We start from the raw sequence: 14,592 nt of genomic DNA, 5'->3' as shown, positions 1-14,592 counted from the left end.
AGCTTGGGGCCGTGCCCGTTGCCCCGGGAAGGGAAGCATCAATGACTCTATTCTTTGCCTTTCCCATAAACAGGGCCTATTCTGGGAGCCTCACCTGGGCTGCAGCCAAAGAGAAAGAGAAACCTTTCATCCACACATCCTGCTTCAGTCTGGGAGACACAGTCCCACCTGTGCCGTGCTGCAGCCTGCAGTCTGTCTGGGTGTGCTTGGAAGCAATGTTTCTTTGTCTCTGGGAAACTGCACTGCCTAATACTGATGTGTCTGTGGCTTTTACCTGCTCCTGGGTCGAGGGGCTTTGGTAGCTCAGTTGCAGATTTCAGTGCCTGATTCCTTCTGTGCATCTAATTGCAAGTAGAATCACAGACTTGTGAATTGGAAGGGACCCTTAAAGACCGACTGGTCCAACTCCCAGGGACACCTACAGTTACATCAGGTTGCTTAGAGCCCCTCCAGCCTCACCATGAGTGCCTTCAGGATCAGGGCATACACCCCCTCTCTGGGCAACCTATGCCAGTGCCTAAATACCCTTACTGTAAAAAACTTCTTCCTTATATCCAGTCTGAATCTCCCCTCTTTCAGTTTTAAACCATTTCCCCTCATCCTGTCACAACAGACCCTGCTGAAGAGTCTGTGCTCTTTCTTACAGCTCCCTTTAGATACTGAAAGACTGCTCACGGCTCTCCACAAAGCCTTCTCTTCTCCATGCTGAACAGCCCCAGCTGTCTCAACTAGTCCTTGTAGGAGAGGAGTTCCATCCTTTGGATCATTTTTGAGGCCTTTCTCTGCTCCAACAGGTCCCTGTCTGGATGCAGTGCTCCAGGTGAGGTCTCACCAGTGCAGAGCAGAGGGGCAGGATCACCTCCCTCGCCCTGCTGGCCACACTTCTTTGGATGCAACTCAGATACTCCAGGACTTGGACCAAGGCATAGTGACTATGAATCTGTTGCTGAGATACTGCAGTTGTGAGGAAGGAGATTGCAACCTTTGGTAAGCAGCATAATCGTAAAGAGGCTATTCCTATCTGCATCGTGACCTTCATACGTATCACAGGTCTAAAGGTTAATAAAGCTTGTGATTGTTTGTTATGGTGAATATCAGACTTTATTGTTCAAGGCATTCAGTGTGTGATCATTTAATCTGCCAAGTTAGGCAACAGATGGAGGACAATATGTTTTAAAGCTGAGATAATAGCTGTAGTCACTCTGTTGTCTTTGCAAAGCTCCATTTAGAAAGATTTTGTAGAAACATTTAATTATTTTCAAGATGAGACATCTAGTCTCTTCGCAGGGCTTTATTCCACATGAACTGCTTCCTGTTTAATTTAGTCCGGATTAAACTAAACACTTGCTTACTCTAAATGAGAACATCTATATGTACATAAATTACAATCAAGAAATAACTGTGTGTAGAGTCAAGCCCTTAGTCCCTCTGTCTGGCTTCCTCCTCCTGCCTACCATCCTAACTTCCTTTTTCTTTTGATTTGGGTTCAGCTATAGCTGGATCTGTGTGGAGAGATGTCTGTGCTCAAAGGGAGCTCTGCTTAAACTGAAGCAATCTGCAGAACAGGTGCCTTGAACACTTCCTTCCTGGGGAGTGCATGACTTGGTTCCTAGTGGCACATCAAATATTTCATTCCATCAGTGATACATTGCAATTCAAACATCTATTTCACTGGTGAGATGGCAAAGACAGTAAACTAAAATAAGCTAGACCAAACCCAACTCGCATTTAGCTTGCAGTTGATTTTAAGCAAGAAATTGATAGTACACCTTCTACCCACTCAGTGACTGCAAAGCTAATTCAGCACGCACAGCAGCAGCAAAGGAGAGCTCATGAGCAAACATGAAAAGAGCTGTTCTAAGAGAATTTATGTTGCCCAAGTGCCTTCATGAAGGTTAGGCCTAAATAAAATTCACATTTACATTGCCTAGAGAATGGCTGCTCAGCCTTGGAGGTTTTGATTGGTGGAGTGTCAGGAGGTTGGAAAAGGGCACCAGAAGAGCTTGTCTTTAAGAGGAAGATGGCAAGGGAATTCCAGTGCTGTCTGCTCCCCAATAAAAATAAACAGATAAACTATGCTAGTAGATAGGCGGGATGACAAAAGAGCAGTCCGTACTGGGTTTATTGAGAACAAATCTCTTTGTGGCAAGGTAACCAGGCCTGTCCATGTCCTTCTCTCCAGTGCATTAGCACTGGAAAAAAGCACGAAGAAAACACTCTTCCTACTTTGTTTCACTGCCTTGCAGTGTTCCTTTGTCCTATCAGAGAACAGAGCTTTAGCCTTTCCATTTTATGTGCATGTCCTTCTAAAGCTTTGCTTGATGTATACACAGTAAACCAAGGTTCAGTAGGATATGGGGCACCTTTTACTCCATTAAAGGCAAAAAGTTTTTCTCCTCTAGTCTATAAAGGGATAGCAGATTTCAACTACGTAACAGCTTTAAAGCTGATACAAAGAAACACTGATTAGTAACTTTCCAAAAGATAAAGTAGAAAATCCATCTGTCCACCCAGGCTGCAAGCCTCTAGGCTGGGGCTTAACCTTTTTTTATAGAAGCGGTTCAGTTCTGTAGTTAGCTTAAGCCAATCTGAAATGGCATCTTGCTGAAGGACGTTTACCTACCCCATTTTTGTATTGGCACTGGCGTTCACATGGCTGAAGAGTAATCAGCTCAATGATCTCATTTAAAAAAGAAAAAGAAAACAACCAAGCAACAGAAAGCCAAACCACCACTCCCTTATTAGTGTGCAGACAGATTTTAAACTGGCCTGACTTACCACAAGCTCACTGATGTCAACAGAGAGGGGGGTGAGCAGGAAGGAAATCACCTCTGAAGAAGGTGGTGAAAGGGGCATGGTTACACATGGCAGCAGATGCAGTGGTGAACTCAGCATATGGAATTCCTTGCTGATCTCATTTAAGCACAACTGCTCACTTAAAGAACAGTGACAGACAGTAACAGAACGCACACTGTATTTCATTGGATCTAGTAAGAAAATTATGGTTTCAGGGCCATAGGGAGGCTTTGCATCGTGCTTTTGACATGTCCTACTAATTTGAAAGTACAGTGAAATAAAAAAAAAAAAAGCAAATACTCATCTCCCAAATGCTATACTTTAAAGCAAGTGCAAAATAATAGAACTAGAACTAGTGATCCAGTAAGGAGGATTTTTTGCAAGGATGCTTTTCATAACTGCTTTCAACTATTGAACTGTTTTTGTTAACACTGTTCCTTTGTAAGGATAATATACAGCCCTGAAATCGGGCACTTAAATGAGAAGGATTAAGTGACAACTCATTAGGAACTCTGTTTGTAATGGTAGAGAGCTTATAAAAGTGACAAAACACAGTATAAGAATTATTAAAAGATCACATTAGCATAACCAGTGAATAGCAGAGTTGTTTCTGGGGTGTTAAGAATGCCTAGGTTTACATCTTCATTCTGAAACCTCGGCAAACGAAAAAGGTGTTCTGCATGACTTCCTCAAGCTGGATCTTGCTCTGCCTCTTGGCAGACACCATCATTTTTCAGGTACATTTTTTCCCCGCTGCTAGCTGCGCTGCAGGGCACCATCTCCTAGGTCATCATCAAAGGATTTCTTTGTCAGCCAGGAAAACTGGCTCCTTCTCTCTCTGCAAAGCCAGAGCCATTCTGCTCCCACTGATATTCACAATGGCTCCGTGCCAGACCCGCAGCGACGCGTTGCTCTCCATGTTCCGGCAGACCCGTGCCAGTTTGCCTTATCTGATGTTCTGGCTCCATGAGAACAAGTCCCTCATGACTCATGCCCACCTCATGCCTGATGTGCACGGGAAGGAGTTGTTTTTCAAGCTAGGTCCCACCGATTTCTTGCTTCTCACAGAGCTATCTACTGGGAAGCATGGAATACATACGCGTTCAAGGCACATCTCTGCCGAGCTCGTAGCCCACGTTACTTGCGGGGCGGCTTGGAGCACCCAGCCCGCGGGCACCCTCTGTGGGCTCTGCTGGAAACAGCACTCGTGTGGGTGTGTAACTTCAGAAGGGCAGGACCTAAAAACTAGTTCTCCAAACTGAATAGTTTTAGACACGTTCATTACGTTAAAAATAACCAGCATGAAAAACGCATAAGTCGTTATCAATTCCAATAAGTTCCTATTAATAAATGATCAGCCCTCCTTGTCTGACCCCACCGTTGATTTTGCCTTCCAAAATACATTCGTTGGGCTCACATATATCCTGCCCTTCAAGTGTGGTTCCACAGCTCAAAACCACGCATGTTTAAGCCTGTCATGGGAAAGCCCTGGTCCTGAATGGGCTTTGTGTAAATTAGCCCTGATACCTGCAACGCAGCAAACTCCAAATCAGGCAGGCAGAGGCAACTGCCCTAAGGAGTAAATTGTTGGATAAAGGATTAGAGGCTTTTGGTAAACTATCATAAAAGATATGCATTTTGGTTGACTAATACTTTCCATTATAAAGGACTCTTTCTTTGGGAAGCATTAACACCTCTGTTTGTTGCAGGCCTTTGATATTTAGCAGGGGAAGTCCCAGAGGCTATAGTGGTGCCTATTCTTTGCCCAGAGACACGTGAGTCAGTTTTACCTGTATGGTAAAGAATTAAAAATGTTGGGTCTCTGATTCATGCACAAAGGCAGATTAAAATCAGGTTACCACCCACATCTGTCTGGCCTGCCCCCTCCGTAAAGATGGCTCAACTGCTCTTGAAACATCAGCTGAATTGCCACAAATTACAGCCAGGCAAATTTAATAATATTAAAAGGCAAACGCAAAGATCTCAGCTGCTTGCAGAGCAGAAGCTTTCCAGGTGGTAACAAGGTAGATGGCTTTGGCAGGAAATTTTTACTGCTACTGTTTTAAGTCTGCCCGAACTGTCGACAGAGACCTTATGTTGCTTTACATTCTCTTGCTGAGATGGCCTAACATTGCAGATAGCCTGCTCTAGATCGTTAGATTGAAGCAGCAGTGTGCATTGCTCTCTGAACACGGGGCCACTCTGTCAGAGGCATGACTTCAGGCTCTCTGTGGCAAGTCCCTCTCTCATTCATAGTGGGAATGTCACAAATAGCATAATCTTCTGCTGGCTCTCCCTCCACACAATTTGGGACTGCAAATGCAGCAGGAACTGAGCCCAGCTGCCTCAGTGCATGAGGAAGTAGAAGGAACAGTTAATGTATGAGTGTAATAAGCCTGATTCTGACACCACCAATTCACCCCCTCCTACCAGCCTATGTGGGAGCCTGTGCTTTTCCAGCTGTGTAGCTGAGAGGAGAGGAGTCCTCATCCCTTCCTCCAGCACAGCATGTTGGCCCAGCCTGTCGTTGTAGTCCTTCCATGAAACAGCTGTAGGCAGTCAGGGGTCAGTTCAGCAGAGTCAGCTTTCTACAGAAGATGCACAGTGCAAATCCTCGCAGATAAAAGTGTCCCAGAATCCCTGACTGCTTTGCAATTATATGGCAAGCTCACTTTGATTATTTCCAGTCTATTTGATACTCTGTCCTTGGTGGCTGGGGACTCACCCAGGTGCAGGATTGTTCAGGTAAGGAAATGAGCATTCAGTAAGCCATGGTAATCACACCATCTACCATCCTGTTTTTAAGGGTCTTGCCTTGAAAGTTCCTGTTTGCAGGCAGCAGAGCAATCCACTCCCATAGATTACCTCTGGCTCCTCAAGGGATGCTGGCTTGTAGTAACTAATACACTGTCAACCAGTCTTCCAGCTGACTGAATACTACCTCACCTCCTTTTGTGTACAAGTCTTACACTTGTAACTTGGAGAGCTTGTTGGCTTCTTGTAAAAAAGGTTTTGAGCCATTTCAATTTCACTTTGATGAAAGAGAGCTGTCTTTCTGTCTATGCCTATTATACAATAATCAAATGAATAATTGTCTTTGCTTTTCCTAGCAGGTCAGAATAACAATGGCTATATGGGATGATTTATGGAAATACAGTTAGGCACACTGAGCCACACTGCCAATACCATTACGTTGCTTTCTTGTATTGTACCCGCAGCAGCCAACAAATTACTACAAAATTTCAATTACAGCAAAGGGCACGTAAATCCTAAGTTCAATTCTGTGAATATCTTTAACTTTTATTTACACATAACCTTTTTAAAAATTATTTCATTTTAGTGCATTCATTCTGCAGCTCAGAAGTCCATTATAAAAATGTCTCTTTAATAACTCTTGAAAGAATTTTCAAGACACTACATAAAGCTAAGAACCCCCCAGCCCCCCAAAAAAATTTGATATATCCATTTATCTTGTAAGCTGTTATCTAATTTCTAATAAATAACATGGTGAGATAATGGAATTCATTAGCTACCATTTCAAACTTTGTCTCATGTGCTATGTCAATGCTTTTCCTCATGGGCTTTATTTGTTTTATAAATAAACAGAAATACACATATGCATATATGCAGTATGAACGTGTGAAACTTCAGACTTTCTCTCCAAAGAGTTATTAATGAAAGTATTATGCATGCATAATGTTGTGTAGATCTTGCACATAATTCTCTAAGCACCTTAGAATAATTTAACATGAAAGCAGAGAATGGGCAAACAGTGTTAAATACAAGATTTCAACAAGGATAATGAAGAATAGTCTTCTTACTACGTTTTATTAAAAAATACAACAGTAACAACAAAGCTCCTTCTGAAGAGTACTCTTTTCACAGAAAAATTCACAAAAATGCTCTTTCTAAAAATCCATCTGAATTGCCCAGCCCAGCTCAATTTCTATGAGCTTTTCCTTCACATTCACTGATGTTGCTACATCAGATCTAGAGGAAGTAAAACATTTTTTTAAATGCCTGTGCAGTGGTTTGAAGTTCTGAATATACAGACTCTCGTATAGAAATCTCTGCTCCTACAGCAGTGCTTTCCCAGTAGCTTGTGACCATGGCTGAAGTTGTGCTTAAAGTTGGAGTCTCCTTCTCCTCTACAACAATTTTCTTTTACTGAAGACTTAGTTGTTATCATCCTGTTATCAGGAGCCTGACCTAAATGAGGGACTGCATTATGTACTGCTAAATTTAAACTCATATGACCCTCATCATCTTCGTTATATCCAAGGGAACAGAATATACTGAAAATACAAGTTACATACATAGTATTTATGGAAGAAAATAAGAATAACCTCTAATTAGACCACCAAAATTGAAGTTGTCATCAATTAAAAGATGAATCAGACTTCTATTTATTATATTGTATTAAAACCAAAAATACTCAATGTGAAGGGAACTGACTGCAGGAGGCTTCCAATAAGTAGTCCTCATCAAATACACAACTGAACAGAAAACAACATACACCTATCTGCAATTAAATCTTATTTGCTGATTTTTCTTCTGCCAAAATGGAGAGTACAGCACTGTAGAAGCTACAGTACAAACAGCACAGCTTCTTTCCGCAACAGATACAACTAAAATATCAATAAATGTTCTTACAACAATCTAGAATTGCAAAATTTCCCAGTAGTAAAAACTATAAGAACAAGAAGACTTACACCATCTTTACACTAGATTTTCCACAATGATAGCAAAATCTAAGTGAATTGTTTCACAATATTTCACAGACTGCTTAAAGCTGGACCAAGCTTAAGACAGCTTTTAATTCAATTCCTGAATCTCTTATTCAAAACCTAAAAAGAAAAATAAGAGTTACTTTATGATCTGAACAAGAATCAGTTGGTAACATACCTGAAATGAGAATGACCACTGAGTTTATGTGTTTTTCAGAGATATAGGTCAATGTATAATTCCAGAATAAGTATTTCTGAGAAATCTGGCATTAATATACCATAACTCTGCGAAAGAAATGGTGTTTGAGTCATTTAATCATTTGTAAAAAGGGGAAAACCACACTGTCTAGCTAAAAAATCTTGTTGAAGTTAGCTTCCTAAAAAGTTTAAAACGTATGTTTTTTAGGCAAACATATCTGATTAAGGAATCCCAGTGAACATGTAAATTTCTGCATGGCTTTCAGCACTGAAGATGTATCTTCAATACCAGTGTGACAATATAGCTTCCTCTAAAACATATTTCGTTTACAATGTAGTGATCATTACTTGGAAAGTGGAAACAGCCAAGAGGTGTACACAAACTATTACAGCTAAAGCTGTATTTTTAATGTAAAGCTGTATTTTTAATTTTAATCACTCACCTGACTAAAACTGATGTAACCTTTACACACCTGATAATTTCTCTATTTTCAGGTTACAGATTTGGTCTAAGGGTGAAGTAGCAACATGAGAAGAAAGGTAATTCTGGATGTTAATCCAATGTTTTGAGTTTCAGATTAGGATTAGCAAATTCTTAAAAATATATATATACACATATATATTTGTATATATGTATAGGTAAGGATGAAACAGGTATTTGCATAAGGTTTGTAAAAGTCCTAGAAATATGTGCAAATACTTGATTTGATGGAAAAAATGAAAGATTTCTTTCATTCATATGAAACTTAACACATGTAAATGTGAAGCTTTAGGATCATTTATAGCATTATATTTTATTCTGCTATTTAATATACTCACCACATGTGCTTTCTTGTAGTGCTGTCTCAAAGTTCGTTATGTCCATGAAGCAAAACCACATCCTTCAACATCACAGCTATAGGCATCTGAATCACTGTGTGTTTCAGCATGTTAATGCAGATCATAGGCATTCTTAAAACTCTAAACAAGGTAAAACAAATAACAGATAGGACTGTACAGAGAAGTAGTCTTGTGGTTAATGTTTAGGACTGGGAGGTAGTAATTTTTGGCTCTGAAAATGACAAGTGAAAGCGGAATATGTGTAAATCATTTCTCCAACTCAGTTTTTCCACCTGCAAAAAGGGGATAATGCAGACACCTCTTTGATGTGCTTTCTATTTCATTTTCCATTCCCTCTTTCTTCCCACACATCCATACCTTGCCTGAATCTAGGAGATTTTTCCACAACCATGTTGCAAGGCATCATCCTCTCCTTCTGTTCACACAGAGAAAATTATCTTCCAGTATCTAGCAGTCATTTCATTATTTTTGATCTAGAAATTCAGATTATTTCCTTCTGTCCACCCATGATGTGAACACAAAAGTACTTAAATATTTGTTCACTTTATCCCACTCTCAGCATACAAAGACCTCTCAACTTCTCTGGCAGAAGTTATACATAAAATGTTATACATATGCCTGCATGTGCAATCTGTTCTGTCTCATCACAATGCTACTTTTCTGTTTGTTTGGTTTTAATTTCTCTGCTCATTGACATCATATTGTGAAAACAGAAAAGAAGCCACCATAGAAACATCAGCAACCAAGACTTTAAACGTTACAGCAAACCTGTGGCAGAAAAATCATACAAAAAAGAAACCTGAGACTCTCTGAACAAATGGCCAAGAATCATTTGGAATGGCAAAACCCACAGTTTTGGGCACTACTGCTGCACATCTCAACTTGTCCCGATGAACATTTTGTAGAGCACAAAGTTGCCAAGAAAAGTCACCTTTTAACACATCAATCCAACTTCACCAGAAGTTCATGAACTACAACATTTCAACAAATCTATTGGATTTCTTAATTAACAGCTATTTTAGCAGTTGAAAAGTTTTCCAGTCTTCATTAGCTCCTATGTTAGACACTTAATCAGGGTTAGCTGAGGGTACAGCTACAAGCCTTACATTTTCATCCCTGCTGTCACAGATGCCACAATGGAAAGGATATTCATTACAATGTCAGAATCTGATGTGTGTTTCCAGTGAGAAGGCATTTGTGCATACCGTATTACAAAGCAGACACGTAACAGAGTTAACTGCAGAAAGATACTTTCAGTTCTTCAACACAACTTCATCAGGATACTGATGAGGTTCATATAAAGCTCATATTGAAAATAACATTATAGTAATTTGGGAATCAAATGTACAGAGAAAAATGAGGTAAAATTGGAACGCAGATACAATAGAGAGAATAGTCAAATAACAGTCAGACTTATAATCTTTTATATGCATATATAATCTTATGATGTTTCAAGTTACTTTCCAAAAAGGTAAGGGAAAAAGGCATAGAGGATCGCATTTCACTCTCTAGGCTCTAACAAAAGGATGATTATAGTCTTGCCTTTAGCACTTTGGGAGAATTCCTAAAAGGTGCATGTTGTCTGGAGGCCTTCTGACAGACAAGCACTGGCAAATCTACTTTTAATGTTTAAGGTATTACCACTCTTTTATAAGGTGGCAGAAGGAGTATGTGTCTGTCCTCCTCCTCCCCGTTTCACATTCGGATATTTTTGCTTAAGGCGCAATAATGGTAGGTGGTTGCTAAGCTGACAGACTTTGAACTGCACTGGCTGAGACACAGGTTGGCTCTGCTGACTCTGAAACAGGAGAGAACCTCTGGCAGGTTGGCAGGCAGGACTGTAACATCTTAAGCTGAACAAGTGCTCACTTTGCTGCAAGCAAATCAGCGACGTGATGAATGTAGTAGGAAGAGTCTCAGTAAAGAAGTTTGGGATTTAGATATAATCTGTTACATATAAGACCTTGAAACACTGCCTTATTTTATAATCAGATCAGTGCTTAACAGGTGGCCAGTGAAAAACACGTGGTTGAAATGGTCACGTAAAAAATAGAGTACTTGTTCTATCTACTCTGGAATAATTTCTTGCACAGACGCTTTCCATCGTTGCCTTAAACTAGGAAAAATGATTTTTTTCCTTTCTAAAATAAGTAGCTTCTTTTGTAAAATTAGTCTGGAATCACTTAATATTTAAAGATGAACCAGTGCTGTTCAATAGTCTGTTGAAATGGTATCCAACTGTTTACCTAGTAGTCTGGCATGTAAACATATCTACGTAGGGAGCAATTTCAGAATACCTGCAGCACTTGCATTCACATAACAACTTATTTCACACTAATTTCTTACAGGTAGGCCAAACCTGTTAAAGGAAACTTCAATAATTATCTATTACCAGAAAGCTATTACGAAATAGGCTGGTGTAAGAATCTGAAAATGTCATGTCTGCACCGGCAATCTGCACTGGCATACATATCCTGCCAGAATTGGTAAAGAAAGCTGAATCATGAACTGGGAAAGTAACTGGCTCTAATGTCTGAAGGGATTTAGGTTGCGCCTAAACAGTTGGATAAAGAATTGCTTCACAGCTTCCTCAGCCAAGTTCACGTTGTAGCTGGTTCATAGTGGCTTACTGGGACATGACACAGTAACACCTCATCCGTCTTCCTAGGCCTAGCAACCCTGTGATTTCCCCTGGCTGTGCAAGCAGAACGTAGACTGAGTTACTAGGGAACAAGGCCAGCCAGGCTCCTTGTACAGGTCACAAAGGTTTATAGCCAGAGGGACCAGAAACAAACAGTTCTATTATTCACATGCTTTATTTTCTATATCAACTCTGTTTTAAAATGTTATGCTTAAAACAAAACAAAACAAAACCCTCAGCATATTTCAACTGCTTCATTAGCTATTAAAAAATAATATAATAAAAATGATTACACTATAAATATCTAAGGGCTGGACTCTTCTTAGTAGCGTGTGATGGTAGGATGAGGAGAAATGGCCACAAACTGATGAATAGGAAGATCAGCACAAATGTGTGAAGGAATTTCTTCACAGTGCACTGGCACAGGCTCCACAGAGAGGTGGTGGAGTCTCCTTCTCTGGAGACATTCCAGACCCACCTGGACACCTACCTGTGCAACCTGGGCTAGGGAGCTGCTTTGGCAGGGGGTTGGACTCCATGATCTCTGGAGGTCCCTTCCAACCCCTACAATTCTGTGATTCTATTTCTTTTCAATTTCTATCCAAAGGAATAAAGCTAGTACAATAAACAAACAAAATTACTGTCCTTTACAACATAAAATATAAAAATTAAGATATTTTAAATAGATGCATGTCAAGTGTAAAAGCATTTAAATGCAAATTAAATGCTTAGTCCTGGTAGCTCACAGTAGCACCAAATTAAACGCATACTTGTTAAACATCAATGCGTTGGTTTGCAGACAGTGAAAAACCATGTTTTCTTTATGAATGCAGCTAGAAAGTAGAATCTTGTGCAAGTCTGCACAAAGCTATTTTATGTTTATACAACCTAAATAACTGGTACCCAGGTCTGTCTACATGGTTCAAATATTCCTGTTCCCAAAGCAAAGACCCACCCGCCTTTCGGCTTCTGCATTTCCTGTATGTCCAAGAGCAATATCACATGTTTCCTTGTACTTAGATGCTGTAGGATTCTTTCCCAGCAAGTCATAGCTGTTGTAGTATAACTTGTGGGAATAATTTGGGGACCTTGGGGAGAGTGTGGTTAGGTCAGTGAAGGACTGTTCCATCTGAGTGAAGCTGATTATGTGCTGCAAAGTGAGCAGAGCTGCAGCCCAAGCTGAGACACAGCTTTGGCTTTAACCTTTCCGCCAGTTATGAAAGCAAGTAAACAAAGATGTAAATGAAGAATAAGCATCTGCTCAGGGAGCTACTGCAAAATAGAAAAGCCCACACTGAAAAGCTCCTTAAGCTTCTTGATCAGAAGGCATGGAGAAGGGAGTTCCTATGCCTCAGAGGGACTGGCAGTGAAATTCTTATTTTCCATTGTTTGTAACTCATTGCCCTAGTTCTATTAATTTTCTTACTTGATATAACAATACCTTAGTTACTGTAGCTTTTCAAAAGCTCTTCTGTAAGAGAAGCTACCCCTCCCTTTCTCTTTAGCACACAGAAAATATGCCAATCAGTAGACAGCTGATTGAGGCAGTGAGTGTTCTGCTGAAGAAAACACTGAAAAAAGGAAAGCTGGAGAGAAAAAAAGAGTCTTTTGATCCGAAAGTAGTTAAAAGGTCATCGGGATTACTTGCAGAGATTTTGTAATCCCAAACCTAGCTCTAGTGGAGTTTCTCACTTCAATAATCCTCCACACGTAGTGCAGTAGCACCACACTGTTTATTACATAGAAATAACAAAAGTTATTGCATACTTATACTTTACTGCCCCATTTTTAGAAACCCAAAATAAAACGTTTCCTGGAAAAAAAAAATTGGACTTATGTTAGAAACATAATGTGACACTTCACCACACAAATATCCACGCCAGAGTCAGATTACTTGTCAGTAATCAGAATTCTTCGAGATATGTTGTCTATGTGTCCTTCTTATGAAAATTTTAGTTTTGAATTTGCAGAGGGCATGCTTTATACTTTTCACCCTAGTGTGTTACACATTTTTACTCCACCTATACATTCATATAGTACAAGAACAATAAAATTCATTACTATTTCTGTTGCTTCTCCATCAGAGGAACAGGAAAACAAGATGGGGCAGGGAATATAGAACTCAATGCTTACTGACCTCTTTATTTTTTGAATCTTCACATTTTCTATCTTTACATACACATTTACATAGTGGTTAACCACAAGCAATCAGCTATCCCCCAAACAATCCTTGTATATAAAAAGCTATGTCCTCAGATCTCTTGGATTAGGAACAGCCTGGATGAAGAATAAGCCTTAACAGCATAATGCCTATTGACATGTGACTCATGGGGGCCCAACAGGTCAATGAGTTAGTGTAAATGAAGCTCAAGAAGTACATTTAGCAAAAAACTTGATATGAATGTGAAGGAATACCCTTCCATATCACATAAAGAGAAGCAGCCACAAGACTCTCATCTACTTAGCAAAGATAACAGCCATGCAGAAAACCACTTTTTAGGGAGGTGAAGTAATAGCCTAGAACCAAAGGCTTCAGGTAAGAGACTAAATTCAAATTTGGGAACAAGAAGTAAGAAAACACGAAATATTCCTTTGCAGATGATGCATGAAAATGGTAATCAAGTGAGTCAAACTCAATGATAGGTTGGATATCTGTAGGTCTCAGAAATTAATACGAAAGTAATTCAATAGATAGGACTCACCTAGTTAATTTAACCAAGTGGATGCATTTCTATTACTTACACGGGTTTTCACTCTAGTAGAATAATAGCAGTATAATAGGGTTGAAAACAACACACATCCACTCTAACTTCCTGGAAAGGACTTCTGAGTTTTAGATTGACATGTTGAATAAAGGGATGGAACACTAGACTCCTCATCAAAGATAAAGGAAATCCTAAAACCTCACCTTGCCTACAATAAGGAAATAGGATCATTAGTGGACTTTCAGCAGCACATTGGAATCATAGCATTCAGTGTCACAGATAAGTGGTATTTTTTCTCCTTGAAGGACTACAGATTCTAAATTATCAGGCTACTAGAATGAGTTCACCAGCCAAAAAAAAAAAAAAAAAACCAAAAACTGATGACATCTGTTATCACTTGATCTCAGTGTAGAAAGGAAATAGGCTGACATTGCCTTACATCCACTGACTGGATTTTGCCATCATTGAAATGAAAACCTAATTCAAAAAGTAACTTCAACCTAGAAATTGAACAGACTTATGTCTGGGTGGATCACAAAAAGAATTCCAATCAAATCTGGACTTTATTGACACATACTACAACGCACACAAAAGTCGACAGGTTTAAAGCAAACACAGAATTAAATCTGTTCCAGGACCAGAGTCCAATAAGTGGTCTCATTATTCTTCAGCACAAAGTCTTCTT

This window comes from Cyrtonyx montezumae, unplaced genomic scaffold (genome assembly GCF_038088225.1).
Source record: "Cyrtonyx montezumae isolate F1298 unplaced genomic scaffold, pur_monq_1.0 scaffold_3, whole genome shotgun sequence".
NCBI classification, from domain to species: Eukaryota; Metazoa; Chordata; class Aves; order Galliformes; family Odontophoridae; genus Cyrtonyx; species Cyrtonyx montezumae.
The sequence above is the reverse complement of the archived record's forward strand: the minus strand, read 5'-3'. Positions refer to the sequence as shown.